Genomic DNA, 12,360 nt, shown 5'->3' on the forward strand with positions numbered 1-12,360 from the left:
AACTGGAGAGTCAGACCCTGATCAGTGAATTTTGTCTGTCTGTGTGGTTGTCTGTCTTCTGTGTGGTTGTGTTTCATTTTGGGGGGCCCAGAATTTGAGAATTTGAAAATCTGTTCAGACTGACATAAGACCTAGGCCGACACACTGGAGGGTCGTCAGTCAGGGGTCCTGGAAGTCAGGGGTCCTGGCCCTTCTGAGAGGGTGTGGAAGCCCCCATACCTCTGGAAATTCTGATTGGACCAGGCGGGTTGCTCCAGTGGACTGGCCTAGACCCAGCATTCTGGTTCCCTTTCTGCCTCTTGTCGAGGGAATTTGTTGTTTGTCTTTTTGTGTGTCAGCTTTGCTTTTGTGTCTGTCTGTTGCTTTGTATTTCTGTGTGATGGACAGACTCAAACCACTCCCCTTTCACTTCTGATTGACCATTTTAAAGAGGTTAAAAGGAGAGGACAAGACTTCAGTGTGGAGGTCAGAAAAGGGAAACTGATCACATTCTGTAGTGCCCAGTGGCTCTAACAGGATCTTAGCCTTAGGCCTTGGGTGTGGGGGGGGGATCTGAGTACAGAACGGCCACTAGGGACTTATTTCCCTTGCTCCAAGATGACTGGGAATTCTCTTCCACCTTGGAAGGTCCCTGGGTGGACGTTTGCAGGAATCTGAAAGAAAAATCCTCTGGAGGTGAGTAGAGGGGGTTGATGGGATTTGAGTCCCACTTATAAATGGTGGTGAGATGTCGCCCCAGTCACTGAGAACTGAATAGTCCCCAACTCAGACTTTGGTTGTTATCTTGTCTTGTTCTGTTTTAGAATTGGTGCCAGATTTAAATGTGGGTCCTTGGTTTTTGTGTTTATTTGTGTTTTTGCTATTTATTTGAACATCTCTGGGGGAATAAAAGTTCCAGCCTCTGGCTGGGCTCAGTCACAGACCTGCTATCTCCCCCTTCCTGTGGGGCATGGAAGGTTGCTAGACTAGTTTGGTCCTCAAGCCTCAGGCTGCATTTTCTCCTGGTGGAGGCTGCCAGATTGGAGGGTATAGAAGGTTGTGTGCCTGGTTTGGACTTTTCAGCTGGTCCTGACAATGTGACAATGTAACATTTTGTAAAGTGCTCTTGTCTAAAATTGGGTAAAACACAGAATCAGGCCAGTTTAGTTTCAGGTGTTTGCCCCCCTCCACCCCCCCACACTCAGCCTTCCTCCAAATGAAGGCATTCAAAAAGACCAATTGGTAAAATACCTGGCTAAACAAGCAAGCCTTGAAAAAATATATGGCCTAGAAAAAGTGCTTTGTTAAATTTTCTTAAATTTTTGTCATCTGCAAGAGTAAGTTGGCAAAAAGAAAAAAAGATTACTTGCCACTGAATTTTAGAAAATATACGTAAAACTGATTTTCATTTTTGTGTCTTTAAGATCTGTGTCAATGTGTTTTGTAAGTGCTTGTGAACATGTTCAAGATAAAAATTGTCCGCATGTTGTAACAATTGGGTGAGTTTAAGTTTAAAGTTCAAAAGGTTATGAGGTTTGGACATTACCAAAAATTTTTAAAGAATTTTTCACATTGTTTTAAAAGGTTTTTTAAGGATTCTTTAACTTAAAAATTAGAAAATCTGGTATTTTAAAATCTGGTATTTTAGAATGCATAAGGCTGTCATCAAGTTATCTGGCTTAACAAAAGGCATTGGCCTGTTTGGGATTTCGTTCCCTCTGCTAAAATTTGGGGTAAGTAATAGAAATTTAAATGTAAAGGTTTGTTTAACACTGTCAAAGAATTTACCTGCTCAGTCTGTCTAAAATTGTGTATTTCATTCAAGAACCAAGAGAAAAGAAAAGGGAAAAACTTAGAAGCCAACAGAAGACCTGTCTTTAGAAATCATAGGTAAACAGGCAGAAGTGCATGCATGGTGGGACAGGCCCTGGGGGGAGTCCATGCTGGCACAAGAGGGCAAGCTGGCACAAAGGCAGTTGTTCATTTCACCCTAAAGAGTCAGATTGGGTGTATGCCCATTCTATAGGAAGGGCGAACTGGCCCATCTTCATCCTGTCCCTTTTCCCTGCAGATAGACACTGGAGACATGATGGTAAAAAGTAGTGATGTGATTATCTGATTAGTATTGTTAAACCTGCCCCTTTGATGTGTTAAAATTAAAATTAAAAAGCCTTTAAGAGAGGGTTAAAAAGTTTATTTGTGTAATGTGACTTGCTTTCAATGATGTTCTACAATTAGGATATGTTTTTAAAAGTCATAAAGGTGTTAAGTCTAGCTTCTTGGTACAGTGATGGTGATTGTAATTCTTGCATTAAGGGAAAATTGTCATTTGAATTTAAAAGTTTTAATATGTATCTGTTTTAAAACAAGCAGCCAAGAGGCAATGACTGACACCTAGCCTTGAGATTTCAAGGAATTTTTCAAAATGCAACTAAAAACTAAAGTATAAAATATTAAAAGAGAGATTAATAAGAGGCTTAAAATTAGGAATGTATTTCTGGATATAAAGTTTAAAAGTAAAATTGTTTTTAACATTTGCCTCAATGTACAAAAAGGAAAAATTAGAATTACCAAAATAATTGCTTAATTGCTATTTCAGTTTGCTCTTATAGGTTTTTGTGTAACAGTTCCCAGCAGGCCCACAAAAAGGAGTGAGGATTCTTGCAAGTTTATCAGATGTAACTTTGGCTCTTAATAAGTTCCAGGTAAGAGCATGCTTAAAAGCTACTTCTATGTTGACCACCTTGTTGCTTTTAATTGGAGTAAAGTGGCCATTTGTAGAGACTCATTGATCTTCAAACAGGAAACTGCAGTTTGAAGCCAGCCCGGGCAGAGGAGGGTCCCTGTGAGATTGTCATCTCTAATTGGCCATCAGAGTGCTGAAAAGTGGAGCTGCTTTGGAGCTCAAAGTGGCAGAGTGCTAGCCTTAAGCTGGAGAGCTGAGGGACAGCACCCAAACCCTGAGTTCAAGTCCAGCAACCATGGATCAAGAAAATGTGGTATATATACACAATGGAATTCTATGCCTCCATCAGAAAGAATGACATTGCCCCATTTGTTAGGAAATGGAAAAACTTGGAAAAAATTATATTAAGTGAAGTAAGCCAGGCCCAAAGAAACATAGGTCCCATGGTTTCCCTTATTTGTAATATCTAGCATATGTATGAGTCAAGCGGAAAAGGTCAGATAATGTGATGTCAGGAAAATGAACCCTTAGATGTGTATTTTAATGTTTTTTTTCTTTCATGCATGTGTTTCTAACGCATTTATAAGATTATCTCTTTGTTGCTTTGTATGTCCCTCCCCCACAGTATAACCCCTGCTTTCACTATATTTGATGTCAGTATAACTTGTGGAGGAGATGGGGAAAAACCAGTTGTTTAAGGATACAGATGGACCTGTTGCAACAATGAGAAGTACAAGTTGTCATGTCCAAAACGAGCTTTACAACATCGGTGCGGGGGGGGGGGGGGAAGGGGGGGGAAGGAGAAGGATTGGGATGGGGGGGAGGGGGGAGGCTGGGAAGGGATGTGAAGGGTAAACAAAGGAGGAGGCTGCAATGCTTGGTAAGAAATGTACACATTATCCTGCCCATGTAATTGTAACTCCTCTGTACAGTATGTTCACAAATAAAATAAAATTAAATTAAAAAAAAAAGTCCAGCAACCAATGAAGAAAAATGCCAAAGGTGCATTTATCCAAGCATGGAGACAGGTACTCTGCTGACCCTGGCAATGGTGGAGCATCCAGAGGCAGTAAGCCACTGCTTGGATGGCAGAAATAATGTCAGATCCTAGAGTCATTTGTGCGTGGCCCTTCAAAGTTGGTCAGAGCCAGGAGGTCATGGGAAGATAGTTTGTAAGCATGCCTAATGTCCATGACTATCTACCTTGTAAGGGACAAGAACTTGTCAGTCCTCTGTGATAGTAGTAAAAAGCTAAATGTGGGGATAGTTTAAATCCCAACCCCTGTATGTGCCAAAAGCCCTAATTGGCAGTAACTTTTGAGCTGACACCATCTACATAAAATTCATCTGTTCAGAAAAAAAGTTTATAAACCTGAAAGTGTGTCCTTACTGACATCTGTCTGAAGGTTGGCACAGGTAACTTAGGCATTATTAGGGTCACTAGAGATCAGGTTCCTAAGCCATCCAGAAAACTGCTTTTGCAAACCAGAGTGCTAAACCAGCTACACCGCTGTAACTGGAGAAAAGGTCTGTGCATTTGTCAAAAGTTAAAATATTGTTCTTAATGACATCTAACCCTGGTAACCTCTTTGTCAAATAGGCTAAGGTTATAGTTTCCTGGCTAGGTAGGCAACACCCCTTGAAGAAGTTACAGAAGATGAATCTTTTTGCCCATCATCCCCTTTTAAGATCAAGGGACTAGAGTCACTTTTGAAAAAAATGTGGCAAAATAGACAAAAGGAAAAGGCATGGGAAATAGTGGAAAAGTGCTAGCCTTATTAAAAGAACTATCTAGTTTTAAAAAGTTGTCATCTTGGTAAATTGTCCTAGGCTACTGTCTAAATGGTCTTAAAAACTAGTGGGGTCACAGCCTGCCAAGCCTATGTAATGTATTCTTAACCAGTCTGTGTAGAAATTTGCAGTCAAGCACGAGGTGTGACAGTCCCTTGGAGCCACTGGGAGACGCTGTTGCTGCTGCTGCTGCTGCTGCTGCACACCCTAATGGGCAAAGTTCAACGACAGCCTGACAGTCACCTGGAGGAAATCAACATCGTCCGTCACCCGGACCACCTCCACCGTGGAAAAAGTAGACTATCAACTCCTGCCTAATTCCATCACCTGAGACTGCTTCCCGGTGGAAAACTGTTTTGAGTCTGCTAAGACTAAGATCTTGTGGGACATTCTTTTGGTGATATCCAGTAACCCTCTCTCCTCCCACAGTGGACACTGGGGATAAGGACATCACTGGCTCATCTTAGGCACTTCAAGGCATAGGGACTGGAAATCCACTCTATAGTCACAGCCTAGTTTGGCCCTGGTATGGTATAACCTGCTTCCTCCTGGGTGTGTGTTAAAGAGCAGTAACCCCATCAGACTAGCCCCTGTGTGAGCCTAGAATTCCATACCCCTTTCATCTCCTTCTACCTTCTGTTTAGAGATTTTTTATCACTGGGGGTAGTTAGAGGAATGAGACCCAGCCCTGCTCTCAGCCTTAAAATCTAGCAAGCTTCTCCATCCCAGTGGTACCTTGAGGCTGTTTTGAGATAACTTGGTTCCACAAGCTAAAGGAAAAATGGGCAGTTTTAAATTCAAGCCACAAAGAAACTCAGGGAAAGAAGAGGGTAGTAAAGAAAGCCTTGGGGGGGGGGGGAGTGGTCCCCTCTGGATAAGAAAAGATTTGAAAAGTAAGGATTGTCTTAAAATGTTTGTATTGAACTGAAAAAGGGAAGAAGACAAACCCCAGAAAGTTTAAGTATGTAGCAAATGGTATGAGTGTGTCTTAAAAATGGAGCTTATGAGTACAGCTGGTGTAAGTTAGCTGTGATAACAGAGTCAGGACTGATGGGAAAACAAAACAAAACACGTGAGGGTCTTGTAAAACCTGTGCTAGGGGCTTTGCAAACGTCCTACTATCAACCTGGACATTGGATGGCTTTACAACCCTTTGGCCCAATAGGTAATGTCTCTGGCCGGACCCCTGATATTGTTCATTCTGAATCTCACAATTGGTCCTTGCATGATTAACAGGCTAGTAATCTTTGTAAAAGAGCGGGTTAATGTGGTCTGGGTACCTGTTTTCAGATCTCAGTATCGGACCATAGAAGAAGTTAACATAGAACTAGATATCAAGGGGCCATGATTGGCCCCCTTTGTCAGAGGGGAGAATGTGAAGCCCAAACAAAATATAATATAACCATTTTAGATTCCATCCTGTTAAGGCACTATAACTGAAATTCCAGGAATTTTATCAGCAACTCCCCTTGAGCCCAAACTCCAGGAGCAACCCCCTTTATGGTAAATTCCACTAACTACAGCTAAGTTCCAAAAGTTGCTGCAAGATAAAGACCACTTGGTCACAGCTCAGATCATCTGATGTAGCCAATCATTTCAAAGAGCATCAGCCCCATAAACCAGCCGACCCCTAGTCCCTTGTCGGTTCCCGCCATTGGTTAAACTAATCACCTTGTAGAATTATTTTATGAATTTCCCATGGTGTGATATGATTTGCTAAGTGATGTCCCTGAAACCCTATAAAAACCCTGCTGAAAGAAGGGTTATGGCTCTCAACTCTGACCCCCTGTGTCGGTGATGGTTGTGAGTCTGGATCAAGCTTGTAATAAATGACTCTTATATACTTACAATGGTATGAGCTCCTTGGTGGTCTTTGGGGATCCTTATCTGGGCATAAGAGAAACAATCAATGGTCTTCCAATAAGGAAAAGCCCAGGCCCAGATGGATTCACCATGGAATTCTATAAAACTTTTAAAGAGGAACTAATACACATACTCCTCAAGCTCTTCTATGAAATAGAAGCAGAGGGAGCTATCCCAAACTCATTCTATGAAGCCAATATCACACTCATCTCCAACCAGACAAGGTTCCAACAAAAGAAGAAAACTACCGACCAGTCTCTCCAATGAACACAGATGCAAAGCTACTCAATAAAAATATTAGCCAACAGAATCCAGAAACAAATTTTAAAAATTATACATTATGACCAAGTAGGCTTCATCCCATAGACGCAAGACTGGTTTAACATATGTAAATCAATAAATGTTATTCACCACATTAATAGCACCAAGGTCAAGAACCACATGATTATCTCTATTGACACAAGGCTTTTGACAAAATACAACATCCATGCATGTTAAAAGCTCTGGAGAAAATAGGAATAGAAGGAACATTCTTTTTTTTTACGTGAATCACTGTGATTTTATTTGTTATTTTATCAATAGATAATATTATAAAGTATTAGTGATACATAGTAATATGTATATGGTTGAATTTTACAACTTGATATTTTTGAATGTATATTTTGGAATATATATATATACAAATATCTATATCTGTCTTAATAGATAGGTATATATACATAATTAATAGATACATATATGAACATATCTCTATTTTGATAGAGATATATGTATGAACATTTATGTAAGCATAGTATACCACAGAGTATTTTTGTTTTCTATCTTTACTATGTGTCCCTTCTCATGTTTCACCTTTTTTAATTTATTTATTATTTTTTATTGTTAAAATACTGTACAGAGGGGTTACAATTACATGGGCAAGATAGTGAGTACATTTCTTATCAAGCATTGTAGCCTCCTCCTTTGTTTACCCTTCCCATCCCTTCCCTGCCTCCCTTCGCCCCCTCACCCAATCCTCCCCCCCCACCAAAGTTGCAAAGCTCATTTTCGACATGACAACTTGTTAGAAGGAACATTCTTTAAAACAATAAAAGCCATATACAACAGACCAACAGCCAATATCATACTAAATGAGGAAAAACTAAAATTAATTCCCCTAATATCAGTAACAAGGCAAGGATGGCCACTCTTTCCACTCCTTTTAACTATAATCTGGAATCCTTAGCCAGAACTATAAGGCAAGAAAAGGACATTAAAGGGAAAGAAGAAATTAAGCCGTCCCTATTTGCAAATGACATGATCCTATACCTAAACAACCCCAAAAACTCCATTCCAAAACTCCTAGAACTAATAAACCATTTTGGCAATGTAGCAGGATACAAAATTAACCCACAAAAATCAGTTGCCTTCCTGAACACCAACAATGTACAAGCAGAAAGGAAAATTAGGGAAAAAAATCCATTTGCAATACTCTCAAAAAGAAGAAAATGTCTAGGAATTAACCTAACCAATGATGCAAAGGACCTATTTAGTGAAAGCCATAAAAATCTAAAGAAAGAAATCAAAGAGGACACCAGGAAATGGAAATACCTTCCATGTTCATGGATAGATAGAATCGATATTGTAAAAATGGCCATACTGCCAAAAATGATACACAAATTCAATGCAATTCCCATCAAAATCCCAATGACAGGACACTGAAATAGAGAAAGCAACCCAAAAATTCCTATAGAACAGCAGAAGACCTAGAATAGCCAAAACAATTCTAGGCAAAAGAAACAATGCAGGAGGTATCACAATACCAAATTTCAAGCTCTACTATAGAGCCATAAAAACAAAAACAGCTTGGTATTGGCACAAAAATAGACCTGAAGACCAATGGAATTGATTAGAAGATCCATAAATAAAACTATATACTTACAGTCAGTTGATATTCAACAAAGGAGCCAAAGACATACAGTGCTATTGGTGCTGGGAAAACTAGGCAGCCACATGCAGAAAACTAAACATGGATCCCGCCTGTCACCATGCACTAACATCAACTCGAAATGGATTAAAGACCTCAACATCAAACTTGAATCTCTGAAACTACTACAGGACAGAGTAGGAGCAACACCAGAACTTACAGGCACAGGCAGGAACTTCCTGAACAGAGTCCCAGGGGCACAGAGATTGGAGAGAGACTCAAGAAATGGGACTACCTTAAAATAAAAAGTTTCTGCACAGCTAAAGACATGGCTACCAAACTAGAAAGACAGCCAACCAATTGGGAAAAGATATTTACCAGCAATATATCAGACAAGGGCCTAATATCCATTATATACAGGGAGCTCAAGAAACTCCCAAATCTATCAAATCAATCATTAAATGGGCAAGAGAGCTAAAGAGCGACTTCTCAGAAGAAGAGGTAAAAATGGCAAAGAAACATCATCCCTGGCTGTAAAGGAAATGCAAATAAAAATAAGCCTGAGATTCCACCTTACCCCAGTCAGAATTGCCTGTATTCTAAATTCAGACAATGACAAATGCTGGTGGGGATGAGGAGAAAGGGGAACCCTATTGTATTGCTGGTGGGGATGTACACTAATACAACCACTCTGGAAAGCAGTCTGGAGGTTCCTCAGAAAACTAAACATAGACATACCCTATGACCTAGCTATACCACTCCTAGGCATCTACCCTGAACAATAGGAACCAGGATATAACAAGGACACATGCACCTCCATGTTCATTGCAGCACTGTTCACAATCGCCAAGATTTGGAAACAACCCAGATGCCCCACTAAGATGAATGGATCCAAACTTGTGGTACCTATATACAATGGAATTTTACAGAGCCATTAGGAAGGATAACATAATGGCGTTTGCAAAGAAATGGATGGTTCCAGACCAAATCATGTCCAGTGAGATAAACCAAAATCAGAGAGACAAACAGCACATGGTCTTCCTGATACTTGGATTCAAGATACAATAAGATAAGACAAAGTAAACAGGACTCAAGATACCCACACACAGTAAAACCAAGAGTTCAGTCTTGGAAGAATAAAACCAAGTGATAATACCCAAATACCTCTTCATATGTGCATAAAATAAGATACAGACTTAAAAGAACCCCAAAGACAAGGAAATAAGGGAACTCTTCTTAATTTGTCTTACTGTTTTTAGATAACAACCCTGTATTCTTTACTTATATATGGTATATACATGGAGGGAGGGAATGAGAGAGAAAGAGAGAATAGCTGATACTAAGCAAAAGGAAAGAAATGTACATATTACCCGATTTGGAAGAAATAGTTTTATTGTTAAAGTTTGTAGAGTTCATAAGCTTTGTAGATTAAGATAATGACGATTATCATTAAAATGTTAAAATGTGTCTGTGACTTTAGCTAAATATGACTATGCCACAGTATTGTGAAATTTATGTAGTCACTTAATCTCAATAAAGATTTTTTTAAAAAAGAGTTCTTACCAAGTATCTTGCCTGAGCTGGCTTTGAACCTTGATCCTCAACTCTCAGCCTCTTGAGTAGCTAGAAATACTGGCAGTGCTTGACTGTAGACCAGATTTTTAACTTAGGGAGAAAGATCAGTTTCTCAGCAATGAGAAGTTTTGAAATGTTTTAGGAGTTGCTTCTTGCCCACTTGCCACAGATATCTGTGGCATTCATTAGCCAGGGCTATAACAAAATTCTGGGTGCTATTAATTTACCATCGATAAAGCATAGGCTCCGTCTTTAAAGACAGTAGACCTGCCATACTATCAGAGCACACAGTAAAGGCCCTGGTTTAGTTGCTAAGATCCTATTTACAGAGCTTACTGAAAGGTTAACGATGTAGTCAACATTATCACACTTACCTAGTATGAATTAGGCCCTAGCTCTGAGTTAAAATCCCCACACCACAAAAAATATTATTGGAATCTAAAACATCTATCTTGATCTCAATTAGCTGTGTCAAATGGACTGTGTCAATATGACCCTTTATTTTTTGTGGTAGGTGTTCTCTTCACAATTCCAATGAGAATTCTTGAAGTCAATCTGGACAATACACACCTTAAACTGCTCCTTATTTCAGCTCCCAGTGCAGGAACAGACATAGCTTTCCACTAGAAATGTTGCAGTCCACTTCTGGTTTGGAAACTGTTTTCTCCACCGTGTCTCTGGCATCATTACAACAGTAAACTCAAAAGATGGCTTATTCCAAACACCTGTAGCTCATGCCTGGAATCCTAGCTATTCGGGAAGCTGAGATCTGAGAACTGAGGTTTGAAACAAGCCCAGGCAGGAAAGTTTGTGAGACTCATCTCCAATTAACCACCAAAAAGCTGAAGTAGAGCTGTGACTCAATAGGTAGAATATCAGCCTTGAGTAAAAAAGCTGAGAGAGGCCATAAAGGAAATGCAAATCAAAGCAACTCTGAGATTCCATCTCACCCAAGTTAGATTGGCCAACATGGTGAATTTGAACAACAAATGTTGGTGGGGATGTGGAGAAAATGAATCATATTGCATTGTTGGTGGGGATGTAAGCCAGTACAACCTCTGGACAGCAGTTTGGATGTTCTTAAAAAAACTAAACGTAGATCTTCCCTATGACACAGTCACACCATTCCTGAGCATCTAGCCAGAACATTACAAGCCAGGATACCATAATGACACTTGCACACCTTTGTTCACTGCCCTATTAACAATAGCCAAGTTATGGAAATGCCCAGACACCCTACAAGAGATGAGTAGATAAAAAATGTGGTACTATACACAATGGAATTTTACACAGCCATAGAAAGAATAATTTTATGTCATTTGCAGGGAAATGAATGGATCCAGAATGAATCATATTAAGGTAAGCCAGGCTCAGAGACACAAATGGTACATATTTTCTACCATATGCAGAGCTAGATCTAAAATACACTGGGACTACCTTAAAATAAAAAGCTTCTGCACAGCTAAATCTATTGCAACCAAGCTAGAAAGACAACCAACTAATTGGGAAAAAATATTTACCAGCAATATATCAGACAAGGGGTTAACATCCTGTATATACAGGGAACTCAAGAAACTAATCCCTCCCAAACCTAACAAGCCAATTACTAAATGGGCAAGGGAACTAAAGAGGGACTTCTCAAATGAAGAAATAAAAATGGCAAAGAAACACATGAGGAAATGTTCATCATCCCTGGTGGTGAAGGAAATGCAAATAAAGACAACCCTGAGATACCACCTTACCCCAGTCAGAATGTCCCACATCCACAAATCAGCCAACGACAAATGCTGGAGGGGATGCGGAGAAAGAGGAACCCTATTACACTGCTGGTGGGAATGTACACTTATACAACCACTTTGGAAAGCAGTCTGGAGGGTCCTTAGAAAGCTAAAGATTGACCTCCCTTACGACCCAGTCATACCACTTCTAGGCATCTACCCTGAACAACAGGAACCAATATACAAGGACACATGCACCTCCATGTTTATTGCAGCACTGTTCACAATAGCTAGGATATGGAAACAACCCAGATGCCCCACCACAGATGAATGGATCCAAAAATTGTGGTATCTATACATAATGGAATATTATGCAGCCATTAGAAATGACGAAATAATGGCATTTGCAGGGAAATGGATGGAGCTAGAAGGAATCATGTTGAGCGAGGTAAGCCAAGAGCAAAGAGACAAACGGTACATGGTCTCCCTGATAAGTGGATGCTAAATCCAAAATGTTAGGTTGATACGACAAAACTAACAGGACTTAAGAAACAAAGAACTCCCACTCATCTGGTCGAACCACTACTAAATATTCCCATGCTGCTGACACACATGTATGGTGTATAACATGTGTACATAGACTGTGATAGACAATTTGCTCCAGGAAAGTTAGAATGAACTTGTGACTTTAAATGAGCATCATTATTCCACAATACTGTGAAATTCTGGAAATTATGTAATCACTTAATCACACACACAAAAAAAGAACCTCAGGGAAGGTATGGAGGGAAGGGATGGTAGGGGAAAAACAATGGAGGGGGTAACAATGCTCAATAGGAAGT

Source organism: Dipodomys merriami, unplaced genomic scaffold (genome assembly GCF_024711535.1).
Source record: "Dipodomys merriami isolate MVZ:Mamm:240054 unplaced genomic scaffold, mDipMer1.0.p SCAF_2, whole genome shotgun sequence".
Taxonomy (NCBI): domain Eukaryota; kingdom Metazoa; phylum Chordata; class Mammalia; order Rodentia; family Heteromyidae; genus Dipodomys; species Dipodomys merriami.